A 13,377-nucleotide genomic window follows, 5' to 3' on the forward strand; every position below is an offset into this window, starting at 1 on the left:
ACACTGACTGCGATGTTGTGGGGGTCCCCTTGCCTTCAGCTCTTGGAAAGAGCCTACCAAGAGACTCACTGTCTCTCTGGGGACGGGCTCAGCCAAATCCTGGCCGTGTGACGGGCCACAGGTGCACAAGGCGCAGTTGTGTCCTACGTCCATATCAGATCCCGAATTTTCCGCTCTTCCTCGCTCTCCTTTCCTCTGTCCTCAGTTTCCCTTTTCCCCTCGCCTCAGACCAGCTGAGGCAGCCACGGCTCCTCTGCCACCTCCCGGCCCCGCGCGTTCGCCCGCGGGAGGAGACGGGACGGTGGGACGGGGCTGCGGGAAGGGAGGCGCGGGCAGCCCCGGGGGCTCTGGGGGCTCCGGGCAGCTCCGGGCAGCTCCGGGGGCTCCGGGCAGCTCCGGGGGCTCCGGGCAGCACCGGGGGCTCCGGGCAGCTCCGGGGGCTCCGGGCAGCTCCGGGCAGCTCCGGGGGCTCCGGGGGCTCCGGGGGCTCCGGGCAGCTCCGGGGGCTCCGGGCAGCTCCGGGCAGCCCCGGGGGCTCCGGGGGCTCCGGGCAGCTCCGGGCAGCTCCGGGCAGCTCCGAGCAGCCCCGGGGGCTCCGGGGGCTCCGGGCAGCTCCGAGCAGCCCCGGGGGCTCTGGGGGCTCCGGGCAGCTCCGGGCAGCTCCGGGGGCTCCGAGCAGCTCCGGGGGCTCCGGGCAGCTCCGGGGGCTCCGGGCAGCTCCGAGCAGCCCCGGGGGCTCCGGGGGCTCCGGGCAGCCCGGGAGGCGGCGGGGCCGCGGGGCGGCGGTGTCGGGCAGCGCTGCCGGGCGCGCCCGCCTCGCCCCGCCGGGACGCGGCACCGCGCAGGAGCTGCCGCGGGACACGGGCAGAGACCTCGAGCGCTGCTGTGGCACTTTGGGAAAACCCGCCAGAAATCCCCCAAAAAGCAGCTGGTGGTGCCGGCCCGAGGCTGCGTTAAGCGTATGGGTGTTACCCTGCTAGCATAGCGAGCATGAAGTAATACAGTATTTCTGCCCCAAAGAAATGGTCCAGTTCTGCTCTCTGGGGTTTTGTTCACCTTCCACATATACAGGTGGATGCTGCTGCAGAGAAGAAAGGCCAATCCAATGCTATGGAGAAGCAAGGCAGAAGGTGTAAGCAGCCGGGGAGTGCCCAGGTGCGGCACTGGAGCGTAGGGAGTCAGAGGATTCCTGAGCAGCAGCGGCAGCAGCAGAGTGTCTCTGAGTAAGTGTCAGAGTGTCTTGGCAACAGTACAAGATGTCTGCAACTTTCCTTCACTTATGCAGAAAACACGTCGTGTAGGCAGTGCAGTGGTGCGTGAACACAGCAGTGTAGGCTTGCGTTTGAAATATTTGCATTGAAAGCAAAGGCTTGTTTGGTCGGTGTAGGGAGACTGAAAATTTTGTGACAGAGGCTATGGCATTTCTCTCCCTGGCCATTAATTGGTTGTTACAAATCTGCAGTGCAGTAATTTTCTCTCTCTCTCTTCCCCCCCCCCCCCCCCTTTCCTCTCCTTTCCTCTCTTTCCAATTATTTATTCTAATAGTAATATTAGTTTTCAGTGGTGTAGAACATGAACTAGTTTCTTTGGTAACCAAGTTGGTTACACACCCACACAAAGTTAGAATCTGCTAGGTGCAGACATTTTCTCTTTTAGAAAAGATGTGGGTTTTGAAAAGCACAGCAGTAGGGCAGCAATATATGTCTCAGGGTGTTGCTTCAGAAGTCCCATATACCATATGCAGATTTATATGTAAGTCCTGTTCTTTTACTTACACATACATATGGAACTTGAATATACTATCAATATATTGATTTCTCCACTGACTTCAGGATTATATGCTTCTTGTCCCAATATTTCATTCTTCCCACTTTCTCCCTCACTCCTACCCACTTGTAGAGAATGGGTGGCTGTGAAAGAGCATGCAGTAGGGATACAGCACAGGTGAATAAGCCTGAAAATACGTGCTGGGTTTCTTCTTAATTTACTTGGTGCAAGTAAAAATTTACCCCATTTCTTAATCTGCCTTCTGAAATTAGATGAAATTAGATGAAATGCAGCAGCTTTTGTAGATAACTTCTTTTTAGGGATTTAAGTAAAAAAAATTGACCTTTCTGTTTTGATTGGATTTTGAAAGCAAATAGCTACATACAGGATTAAAACCAATTTGTGGGTATGAATTGTAACAATTAATGTGACTAATAATACCTGTCATATTATCTTGATCATGATCAGTAGTTTGGTCTACAGCAGAAGCAGAAATCTGTAGACTTTTATTGCATTTTTTCTTGTGACACGTCAAATCTTGACAAAATTAAAATGTGTACATTTTTAAATGTACTTCCCTTTTTCTTGTATATGAGGCACTAGTACCTGAGAACTGAAAGGTATCTATAAACAGAGGCTGAGCCTGGCAAGGCCATTTCATTGCTCTTGTCTGAATGAAATGTTAAAAAGGAAACAATAAATAGGTAAGAATGAATTAGAAGTCCTACTTTCTTTCCTTTCCTGTTCTGAACCATCAATTATAATAGTAGGTATGTTTTTATTTAAATACGGTTTTTATGCTAATGTAATGCCTTTTAACTGCAGTTCTTCCAAAGAGGGAAAAGCCTGACACAAATACAGAGAGCACCTGAAAGTACTCTTATGCAGTTCTTGTTATTTCATAATAACCCTTCCTCTCCTGCAACAAAGTGCATAACATGCAGTGCAGTTCTGCACTAGAAAGCTGGAAAGGTTACATTTCACAGTTTTCAGGAACCTGATGGAGATTGAGCTGGATGGTGTGCAGTAAGCACTTTTTATAATACTGTGCGGTTAAAATTTAATCCCTTATAAATAAAAGGTAATGAAAACATTAATGGTAAGGAAAACCTGACTTGAAGCAAACTGGCACTTTTTGCTGTCTTCCTTTGGATCCCTTATTGTCATCCCGTGGCCACATCACTTTCTTAAGCCTGCAGGGAATGTTTCCCTCTGGTCTTCTGCACATTCTGCTGTCTCCTCCTGGTGCCAGACAGTCCTTTCTGCAGCATCTTTCCCAGGCTCTTCCTGTCTCTCATTGCCATAGAGACAGTGTGTGCCTGTTAGAGTCACTGCAGAGATGTGCTCGTTCCAGCCCAGGGATGGCTGGAGAAGGCAGGACATGGGCAGACCTGGAGGCTTGGGGTGCCATGGAGAGAAATTTTGTGCCCAGGTCCTGATCTGTGTAGCTGCTTCAGTACAGAAGGGCAACAGGCTCCAGAAATGCTCCACAATAGAAATGAGCTCATTGGGTCCAGCCAAAAGGCTTAAGGAACTCATTCCCAATGGCTTGGGTCATCTGAGACATTTCTGTTAAAGATGATGCAGAACCTTAGTTTGTATTCTCAGCAGTAACCAAAAGGATGCTCAGAGAAGGAAGGCTGGGCTTGTAATACAAGAAGTAGTCAAGGACTCAAGGCAACTTTGATTCCTGTCTCTGGCCTGGCAATTCTGTGTGGTTCTGACCAAAGTAAGAGTAAAAAGCTGAAGTTGCACTGCTGTAACAGAAGTGTGTATGGTTACTCCTGTGGTGGGCAGCAGCTGTAGAGCAAATGCTGTTTCTGGTGCAGGTCCTCTGCCATGTTTGCATGTGGAGAAGTAGGGGGAAAGAAATGGGAGCAGGGCACTGGGGATACTGGGGCAGCACACTGCACCAGAGACAGACCCAGAACATGTGGCATGTCTGTGTGCAGGCGTCTGCTGCAAAGACCCTTGTCCTGTGCTGGCCAAGTGCTGTCCCTGATGGTGAGACAAGGTTAACAAACATGCACTGAGGCTAATAAAGCTTGACTTTCAGTGGGGCTAATTAGCTTCTCTTCAGCAACATGGCAAAGTGAGTGGCAGCTCTGCAGCTAAATCACTGGGCACAGTCCCATGCAGAGCTGCTCTGCCTTCCTTGTCTGCTTAGGGAGAATCTCTTATTCATGCAGCAGTGGCAAAGTCATGAGGACAAGTTACCTTTGAGGAGCTGATGTACAAAGGTGGTATCCATCATTATTGCTGTTTCTGAAGTGATAGCTAAACATAGCAAAGGCCAAAATTTACAGATATATTCTCGTATTGATATTCTAACACTTTCAGCCTTAATTAGCTCCACTTTCCTGCTCTCTCTTATTTTCTCTATCTCTTCATGAAACATGTCTTAGTCCACAACAGCCCTTAAAAATGTATAAGGATACGTGAGCATGTGGGCTGCTTTTAGCACTGCTGTTACTAGTGGTGAAGAGAAACCAGCTTGGAAGAAAATGTGATGTTAGGTGTACAAAGAAACTGAAGAGAACCTGTGCATACAAGGTTGGTGGATGAGCCAAGGGATGTCTAGGGAGGAAATAAGTTGTTAAAAAAAGGAAGGGATAGGGCTCAGTCACCCAGTTTTTATGCTCCCAGCCTTCTCCTGTGAATTAGCAACTGAAATTCATCATACAGCCCCAATATAATAAAGCTCCAATTTAACATCATAATCAACCCAGGACATACTCTTTATTACTTTCGGGTTTGTGTCTATGTGCTTATGTTTGCTTATTTACTGAATCCAGAACTGTTGTCCTTACACTGAAGGTAAGGGATGGAGGCTGTAGGCTCGCCCTCAGTGTGTGGAATCTGCATATCTGGTCCCTGGGTCACGCCTGGGTTTCCTTTGATTTGAAGCCTCTCAGTGTTTAGGGTTGCCAAACAGCACCTGCTCTGAAGTGAAAGTGCCTAATGTCACCAAGGCCTTACAGTGCTTTCATCAAAACTTGGATTAAATTCATAATAATGTCCTTTATGTGCTGCAAGTACATTAACACGCTTCTCTGAGACAGAGCCTTCTTCCATTGCTCTGGTTCCTGTGGCACACAGGAATTACTGCCTCCCAGAGAAGTGTTAAGTGAAATGTCGCCAGGGGATTATCACCTCCCTTTCCTGCATGGTTTTGCTAAACTGAGCAGGAGAAAAGGAGCTCCCACTGCCCTGCTAGGAAGCCTTGAGGAGGAACTCTGCTTTGTAGTTTATTTTCAATAAGGGGGAAGGAACATTGTTTTGCTATTGTTTTTTCTGGTACAAAGGGCTGTTCCACAGCTTACTTCCAACACTTCTAGCTGCTTTTGTGGAAAACAAGTCATGGCCCAGGAAGATTCACCTAAGGTGAGGCTTTCCCTCTCCCCATTTCCTCATATGCTTCAAACATGACTCCAACGGGGTTTTACTGATCATGCATTGCTTACAAGAACCAATGGTAAATTCAGTTGCTTGAAGCTTTTGGGTTCATTGTGTTTCTCATCTGCCAGCCTCTTCTGCCAGCACAAGCAAGATCTTTTCATCTTGGAGTCTTTTTCTCACCCTGGTCACTCTCATCTTCCCTAAGATGAATGTGCTGTACTGTGAATTCTAGTTATTATTCACTGTGATTATTGCCTAACTGTGATTTATGCAAGCCAGTGTTACCTCAGACAAGGTGTGTGTACTCCCTAGCTTGTGTACACAGGCTGTTGACAGCATGATGTTGATGATGATATTTTATGATAATTAATAAATTAATTAATCCTGGAATGTGTTTCAGATGTGTATGCTGTGGTGGCAGGTCATCATAAGATGTTTTCTACAGCAAATAATACTTGGAATGAAGATACATGGATTTAGGCAGTGATACATTAAAAGCTAATTGTGGTGCAATGCTGATGCCATTTTAAAAGGATAAGCATTGAAAACTGTATTTGAGCCAAGTTGAAGGGCTTGCTTCCTCTTTAGCTGGCATTTTTCCCATGTGCTCCCAAACACACAAAGCATCTGTACAGGATGTAGGATGTACAGGAGTAGGGGCACAGCCCCTGCCTGGGGAGGACCCTGGCCAGGGCACAGGGGGAGCAGCCCTGGCCTGGGGCTGGGGGAAGGACTGTGAGCTCCTGCATCACTCACTCCTGCCCCACATGGCTCCTCTTCTTGCCCTGGAAAGGATTATAAAATCTTTGTGAGAAAAATACAGATCGTAGGCAGGGGAGTAGATGTGAGGGAGGAGAGGAAGGGAGGTGGGGAAAACAAGGATAACACCATTTCACACTGTAGCATGAATGTATCTTGGGGTCCATTTTAATTGAAGATTTTCTTCTTCCTCCCTGTCTTTATGCTCCCACCCCCTCTCCAGACAACTTGAGTGGGAATTGGAGTGAGGTGAGGGAGGTGCTTTAGGAGTGAACCGGATATTGAGGAGCATGTGGAGTTAAACATGACAGCTTGGGAAGAAGCACCAGGTGCAAGGACACAACAGCTGGGTGTCTCAGGGTAGGTCTGCAGTTGAGGGTGGCTTTCAAGTAGAGCACATAAAATCCTCCATCTAGACCTCTCTAGAATTGTGCCCAGGCATATTTATAGTGGAAAAATTAAGGAGATTTAGGTTGGAGGTGTTGACATGGCAGTGGCAGTGTGGGCTGCAGAAAATGTCCATGTCACGGAGGGGGAAGGAGGGTGAGACCCACACTGCTGAAGGTACAGCTGGGGATTTTGAACCTGGCACCTCCAGGGTGGAGGAAATTGCCTGCTTGTTGAGTTGTAGAACTGACACACCTAGAAAACTTTTGCTTCTTGTAAAGTCTCCTGTGAGAGACTTTATATTCTGTGACTCAGCTCCCATAACTGCTAAAGAGAACAGCAGTGTATTTGTCAATGTCAGGGGAGTTAGCGCATCAGTGCTGGAAAATTGCTGTGAGGTCTTTGGATGGACAGTACCACGAAAAGCACTTCAGTCAAAGAATCACTGTAAAAACCACTTAGCCTGGTATCTTATAATTTATGTTTTAAACCGATTTTTTAATATCATATTCAGCAGAATGAGCTAGTGTTGCTGTTAATTTAAAAGTGACTTGCAGTGTCTTTTCTGATTTTGTGATTTAAAAAAATGCCTGCTTTGTTTTGCTTGTTGGTTCCTTTTTTTTAAAGAAAAGGAATAATTTGTTTTTCTTTTTTGATTTCATTTTTGGGAGACATAAGGGAAGACCTTGATGAAAATTTAAGTTTTTTTTTTCCTAACATGTGCTTTTATCCTGTCAAGAAAAAAAAACAAAGAGCAACAACAACAAAAAAATGAGACAAATTATCAACATTTAAAAAAATAATTCTCAGAGGGAGACAATGAAATGGGCACAAATACTGTTTCTGAATTATGTTTTTTCTAATTTTGTTTAGGCTGTTGAAAATGTTACTGTCAGTATTTACCCCATCTGGAGCCAAATGTAGGTCTTGTAAGTAGTGGGAAAAGGTTGTTTTGTAAGAGAGGAGGTGAGACTGTTCAGAAAAAACGTCCCAACCAAAGGTGGGTTTGGACCAAAAGCTCACAGCAGGAGAATGTACCATTACAGTGAAACCCAGATAAACTGCTTCAAAACATAAGCATTTTGTGTCAAAATAAAATATTTACATCTGAACTGGAGTAGAGTTAAGAGTTCTTGTGGTTAGTGAAAACAAAAAGTATCATCAGATCTCCTCCTCACCAGTGTTTTATTATGTAGGCTATGCATTAGCCACTAAAATATCTTTCCAATATAACATTTCCAAAATACAGTGGGTCTAGTGACTGTCTCTTAACATCTCAAATGCTTTCTTATATATTTCTAGTCCCTACTGAGAATGAGTGTGTTCTGAAGTGTTGACTGGGAGCATCTGGTAACAAGAAAGGATAATGTTATAAGAAGCAGTTTGCTAAATTAACTTCGTATTTCAGTGAGAGGTATTTTAATGTTACCTTACACTTTCTATAATTTGTTCAAACCAAGTTGCATTTAATGCTGGCTGTCATGATACAAGTCTCACCTGAGGCCTATGAAACAAGATGTGAGTTCAGATATCCATGTATGTGATATAAACCTATGTTTAAGAGAAATTTATTTAATTTAAGACCCAGATTTTAGCTACTTGATATACAGCACACACACACACACACAAAAAAACCAACCCAAAAAACCCCCAAAAAACTCCATTCTACTTACATGTCATTGCTGAAAAAACAGAAGTAAAAAGTGGTATGACACCTAGAGTACACCTATAATGATTTAATTTGCTGCAGAGTCATCCATCAGCAAAATGATAACTAGCCAACCCTTTTGTCAACAGAGCACTACAAAATTTATCATTTATGTTGGTAAGTAAACAAGAGAGTTAATGAACCAGAGACAAGGTGGTCATGATGGGCAAGAATTTAGGGATTCTGCATTGTCTTCTCCCTCGTTCATCCTTTCATACTTGTGCTATTTTGATTTGGCACCCATTTTACTCCTGTTTTACACTTGTCTTGCATTACACTAAATAATTACACAAAGATGAAGGCAGCTGCAAATCAGGCTTGACATATTTCATAAAGTAAATTGCAGGAACCATAGTTAGTCTTTAGGTGCTTGCCTGGGTTTTACAAATGACTTTTTATTTGACCTTTGACAATTAAATTTTCCATGTTTCTGTTTATCTAACTGTACTACCCCCTATTGTGTTATTAGGTGTAATTTATCTATCACTCAATATGGTCTTATAAAATATTTTGAGATCTCTGCTGAAAGAGAACAGGTAAGTGGAATATAAAAATTAGAAGGATAATTCACCTATTAAACTTGGTTCTCTTTTTGATATACTGGGCTTTATTAACAGAATTTTATCCAAAATTTTTAGCAAGTGGAGATGGAGAAAAGCAGGAGAGGGTTATCAAGATCATGGGTATTTAAAATGATTAAAATTTCAAGAAGTAGTTAATGGTTCTCTTTAGGCATGATATGACACTGAGTCTTTCAAAACAGCTTAAATAAATTAATATTTGCATTAATATTTACTATTTAGCAAGGCATTCTCAATGTTTCTAACTTGCAAACCAACCATGAAGAAACAGATAGGGTTTAAAAAAGATCTGTAAATACTCCTAGTCAGAAAAGACAGTTTCCAAGCTTTCTTCATATCTTTTAAATTAAGGTTTTGGTCACCTCAGAAGAAGTAGAATTTGCAAGATACCATTCTGAGCTCATTGTTGTTCATTGGAAAAGCGTTATGAGATAGTCTGTGGGGCATGCTCCCCTGTAAACAGATAATGGAGCAAAAATGGATATGCATCCATCAGGGATGGTAGCTGTAGAAGTTGAAAGAACTAATTTTTGTAATGAAGAAAGTATAGAGAAGAATGTATTGTACATGAAATGACTCTAGACATGATGTTAAGACTGCATATTTTTTTTTCATTTAGAAATCAATCCTGCATGCTAAATTACTGTGGTAACATAATTCCTTTCCTGATTAAGGGGGCATTTCTCCCTTTTCAGAAGTCAAAAAGTCAGTGAAAAAAAGCCCAGCCATTAAACCCTTTGCTTATTGCAAAATACTGTGTTGGGATTTGGGGAACTTGCTGCTCCACCTGGGCAGAAAAGCTGGGAGCCCTGTTCCATGCCAGCTCAGGCTGCTGACCCAGCTTTTCTTCAGTGAGCACTGCAGCCCTTTTGCCTCCTACTCCCAGCCCAAGCTGCAGCATAATAAGGTTATTTTCTCCTGCTGGCTGCAAAGGAAGAAAACAATTGAAAGGGTGTCATACCTATGCTGAAAAACTTCTGAAGGGCTGATGTATTATGGGATAGGAGGCAAAAGGGCTCCTGATGTACCCAAAGGCACAACTTTATCTATAGATCTAGCCTGGAAACATAATGGTTTGTCTTTAACAGGAAGTTAATTTTGGCTGATTTCCAGTAAAAGTTCTCAAGTGCAGCAGATGAATGTCTGATTCTCTGCCACCTTGCACTATGGGTAGTCACTAAATTTTGCAGAAAACAACCCTTTGATCCACCAAATCTGACCCTGCAAGTCACCTTTGTGGCAGAATTTTTGTCTGGAGTATGGGCACCACCTTTTTTTCATTCTGCAAGGCAGTGGAGGTTCAGACCACAGGACAGTTATTTGATGCTCTGTCCTCAGCATGGCATATATTTATATTTCTCATCTTTTTCTTCTAAGCTGGGTGAAAAGTTTTTCAACTCTATAGGAACTTCTATTCAACCATCTGGTTGAATAATTCTGGTTTAAGGGGTACAAGTTATAGTCTGCCATGCTTTCTTCAGGGATACGAGCTTTTGAGGGATAGGCAGTAATAAATACTGTCCTTACAAGCTAGAAGCTTCTGAGTGTTGGCTGAGAGGTATCATCACATCTTGGTGGCTGATGATCCTGTCTTGAGTCATTAGCCTACTGTGGCTGGTTGGACACAGGCTATTTATTTTATTGTGTAGCTGTTCAATATAGGACGTAGTGGAGGCCTGAATTTCCATGGAATGGATGCACTTTTAACCCCTCAGCTGACTCAGAATGAGGTAAATCTGTGGGTGGAACAGGGGTGTCTGTGAGGACAACACCAGGACTGGAGAGGCTTTTGTGCTCTGTGCCCTCACACAGGGCAACCCCAGCACAGGAGAAGCTGCTCTCCTGCTGGCTCACAATTCCCTTCCTATACACGACTCAGCTCATCATTTTGCCAGGTTTTTTTATCAGCCAAGAAGTTGTAGGAAATAAAATCATTTGAAAAACAAAAAAATACTCATCAATAGTTTATACATTGGTTGTGGAATAAATGATTTGTGAGCCTCACTGCACTGCTCTGTTGGGTAGAGTTATAAGCCCCTGGCTTTGCTTACTAAGTCCTGGCCAAGCCTTCCTTGGTCGTTTCCATTCTCTCTGGCATTTCCTTTTCCCATTGCTTTATTCATAAGGAGATGATTTTTATCACTCTCTGCTCAGCAATAATGTGGTTCCTATCCTTCCTGCAAGAAGAAATTTCTTATTCTTTTTATTACATATAATCATTCTTTCCTTAATTTATATCATGTCATGTATTATTCAGTGACATCTCTTGGCTCTGATTACAGGTTCTATATAATCTTACACACTTCAAAAATGATTGTTTAAATTACAATAAAATAATATCCAGCTCATTTATCTGCTGAATTTGTCTTTCATTTGCAGTTATCGGAGCCAATGTTTTATACAAAAGAACTTCCTTGAGGAGCTTTGCAGAGAAGTGGAGCTAATGTTCTGGGATTCCTTGAGAAAGAGAAGGAAACTGCTCTGGGAAGTGCTGCCTGCCTCGGGGGAGAGATGTTGAGGTTTGGAGAGGAATGGCACAGAGCCTTCGATTCACTGGATGCCTGAACCAGGATGCATTGAAGACATTGGGAGCAACGTAAAATGATGGCAAATTGTGATCTCAGCAGGTTTTTAAACAGTTCCAAAGGTAGAAAACTGAATGAAGCTACCTTCTACTTACCCCTTACAGACAGAGCTCAGGATCCTAAGGGATGTAGAAACTGCCTCAATTCCTCTACTCTCCTCTGGTGGCCTGAGCCAGCAAGAGCCAAGTGTGGTTTGGCTTGGTTTGTTCTGAGATAGAAAGAAGACTCATGCAGGAGGTGAGACCAAGGGAAGGGAATTTCTTGTAGGAAGTGGAGAAATGAGGATAGGCTTGAAAAGCTCCTCTTCCTTGACCCTGATGAAATTAATTTTCACACCTTTTCTTGAGATCAATGAAATCATCTGTGCTGTGGTATTTTCCCATCAATCCAGATAGAAATTGCTTCTATTAATAGTTAAGTATTGTGGTAGTGTTATGAAAACCCTGTTGGATATTGGACTGCTGTGGTTTCAGCAGTGGACATTCACAGAGAACAATATAACTGCTCCTTTTAACTCCTAGGGTCAACATTTCTAATATTTCTATTTATTCCTTTCCTATGTATTTAGAATATCTCTGGTCCTCTCCTGGATCCCAGCAACCTTCTTTCTGTTGGAGAGAGAAAGAAATTCCTGCTGTGCTGTTGAACAAACAATAAGCTGCTGTGTGGTCATGCTGGGCTAAACCCTGAAATAAAGCTACAAGAAGTGCTCAGGCTTTTCTCTTTCTTTGTGAAGACCCACAGACTCAAGGCAAGAGACCTGTGAGGGATTTTTCAGGATGCTGTTAGGACAGTTTATCAGAGTTACTGATCTAAGCTGGCTTACCCCTTCAGCTCCCTGGCCTCATGAAACAAAGCTCTTATGAACACGCCTCATTTCCCAGAAAGATCTATTTTTTAGTTCCTCCTTCAGTATCCCTCCACTTCAGAAGATGCTGCTGGATGCTCCCACAGCTGGAGCAGCTCCTCTGGCCCTCTCTATGTTTGTCAGGAGCTGCTTCATAGGGAAATCACTTGTTCATGCCTCAGCCCTCCTCCCAACCAGCTCCAAGTTCAGATGCCTTGAAGTGAATGCAAATCCTGCCCAGGAATTTATGTTGTCTAACTTCATCTTCTCAAGCTAGTGGTACATCTAGGTCTTTACCCACTGGACAGGCCAAATTTATATCCATATTTTGTAATTTGGGCTTCTGTCTCATGAATATTGTAAAAGTATAATGGCACATACCAAGGAGTGGACATATCTCTTCCAGGGTTACTTCAATCTGCTACAAAGATACTGCTGCTGTGTGATTTCTGCCCACAGGTCCAGATTTCAACTCCAACTTTCTCACTTTTGAGGGAGAGGGAAGGTGCTGGATGTCAGTGCCTAGTCTAGGTCCCTTAGATTATCCTTTCTGCACTCACTTGGATTAGATGTGAGTTCAGCTGCAGCGGGTGACCCCTCCCCAGCTTGCATTCCCAGGATGGAACAGAGACCACTTCTAACACTAAATCAATTCCTATTAGCAAAACTGCCTGCTGGAAGCTTTTATTTGCTCTCCCAGTGCCAGGGAAAATAACAAGTTTCTTACCCTCCTCACACAGTTCCTACAGACTCTTTTATCAAATAAAAGCAAAGGATGGGTTTTTTTTTGTTGTTGCTTTTTGTTGAAGATTCCTGACTGAAAACCTGCAGTACCCACTTTTCTCTCTGGTTGGGATCCAGCACTGCAGAAACTCATTTTCACTATACTTCAGCTGAAAACTTTAGAGACTGCAGACAGGAGCTGGAGCAGTCTCTGGATGCTGATTCTTGTCAGGTTTATAGATGTATTCCTAAGCAAGTCGTTTCTGCTCTCTGCAGGATGCTGCTTCTATCTCTAAGGGCTAGGTTATGTAAAAATAATGGCAGAAGCCTGCCTTAACCTGGCAAAAAAATGGAATAACAATTGTTCAGTGAAATGCTGCCTTTTCAATCAATCCTCCTTCCTAATTAGTGCTGCATGGTAGAGCTAATCTTTCAATAATAATGGAAGAAAAAAAAAAGAACAATTTGGTTGATGATTGATGGGAGAAAACCTGAATACATTATTAAAAGTACCAATCAGTTGTGTCTAGAGGGGGTTTAATAAAAAACTTTTTTGATGGAAATCATAAGACAGGTTTTTCAACATGAGTATAAACTTTAATGTAGTCTGGTGTGACTTGG

Source organism: Poecile atricapillus, chromosome 1, assembly GCF_030490865.1.
Source record: "Poecile atricapillus isolate bPoeAtr1 chromosome 1, bPoeAtr1.hap1, whole genome shotgun sequence".
Taxonomy (NCBI): Eukaryota; Metazoa; Chordata; class Aves; order Passeriformes; family Paridae; genus Poecile; species Poecile atricapillus.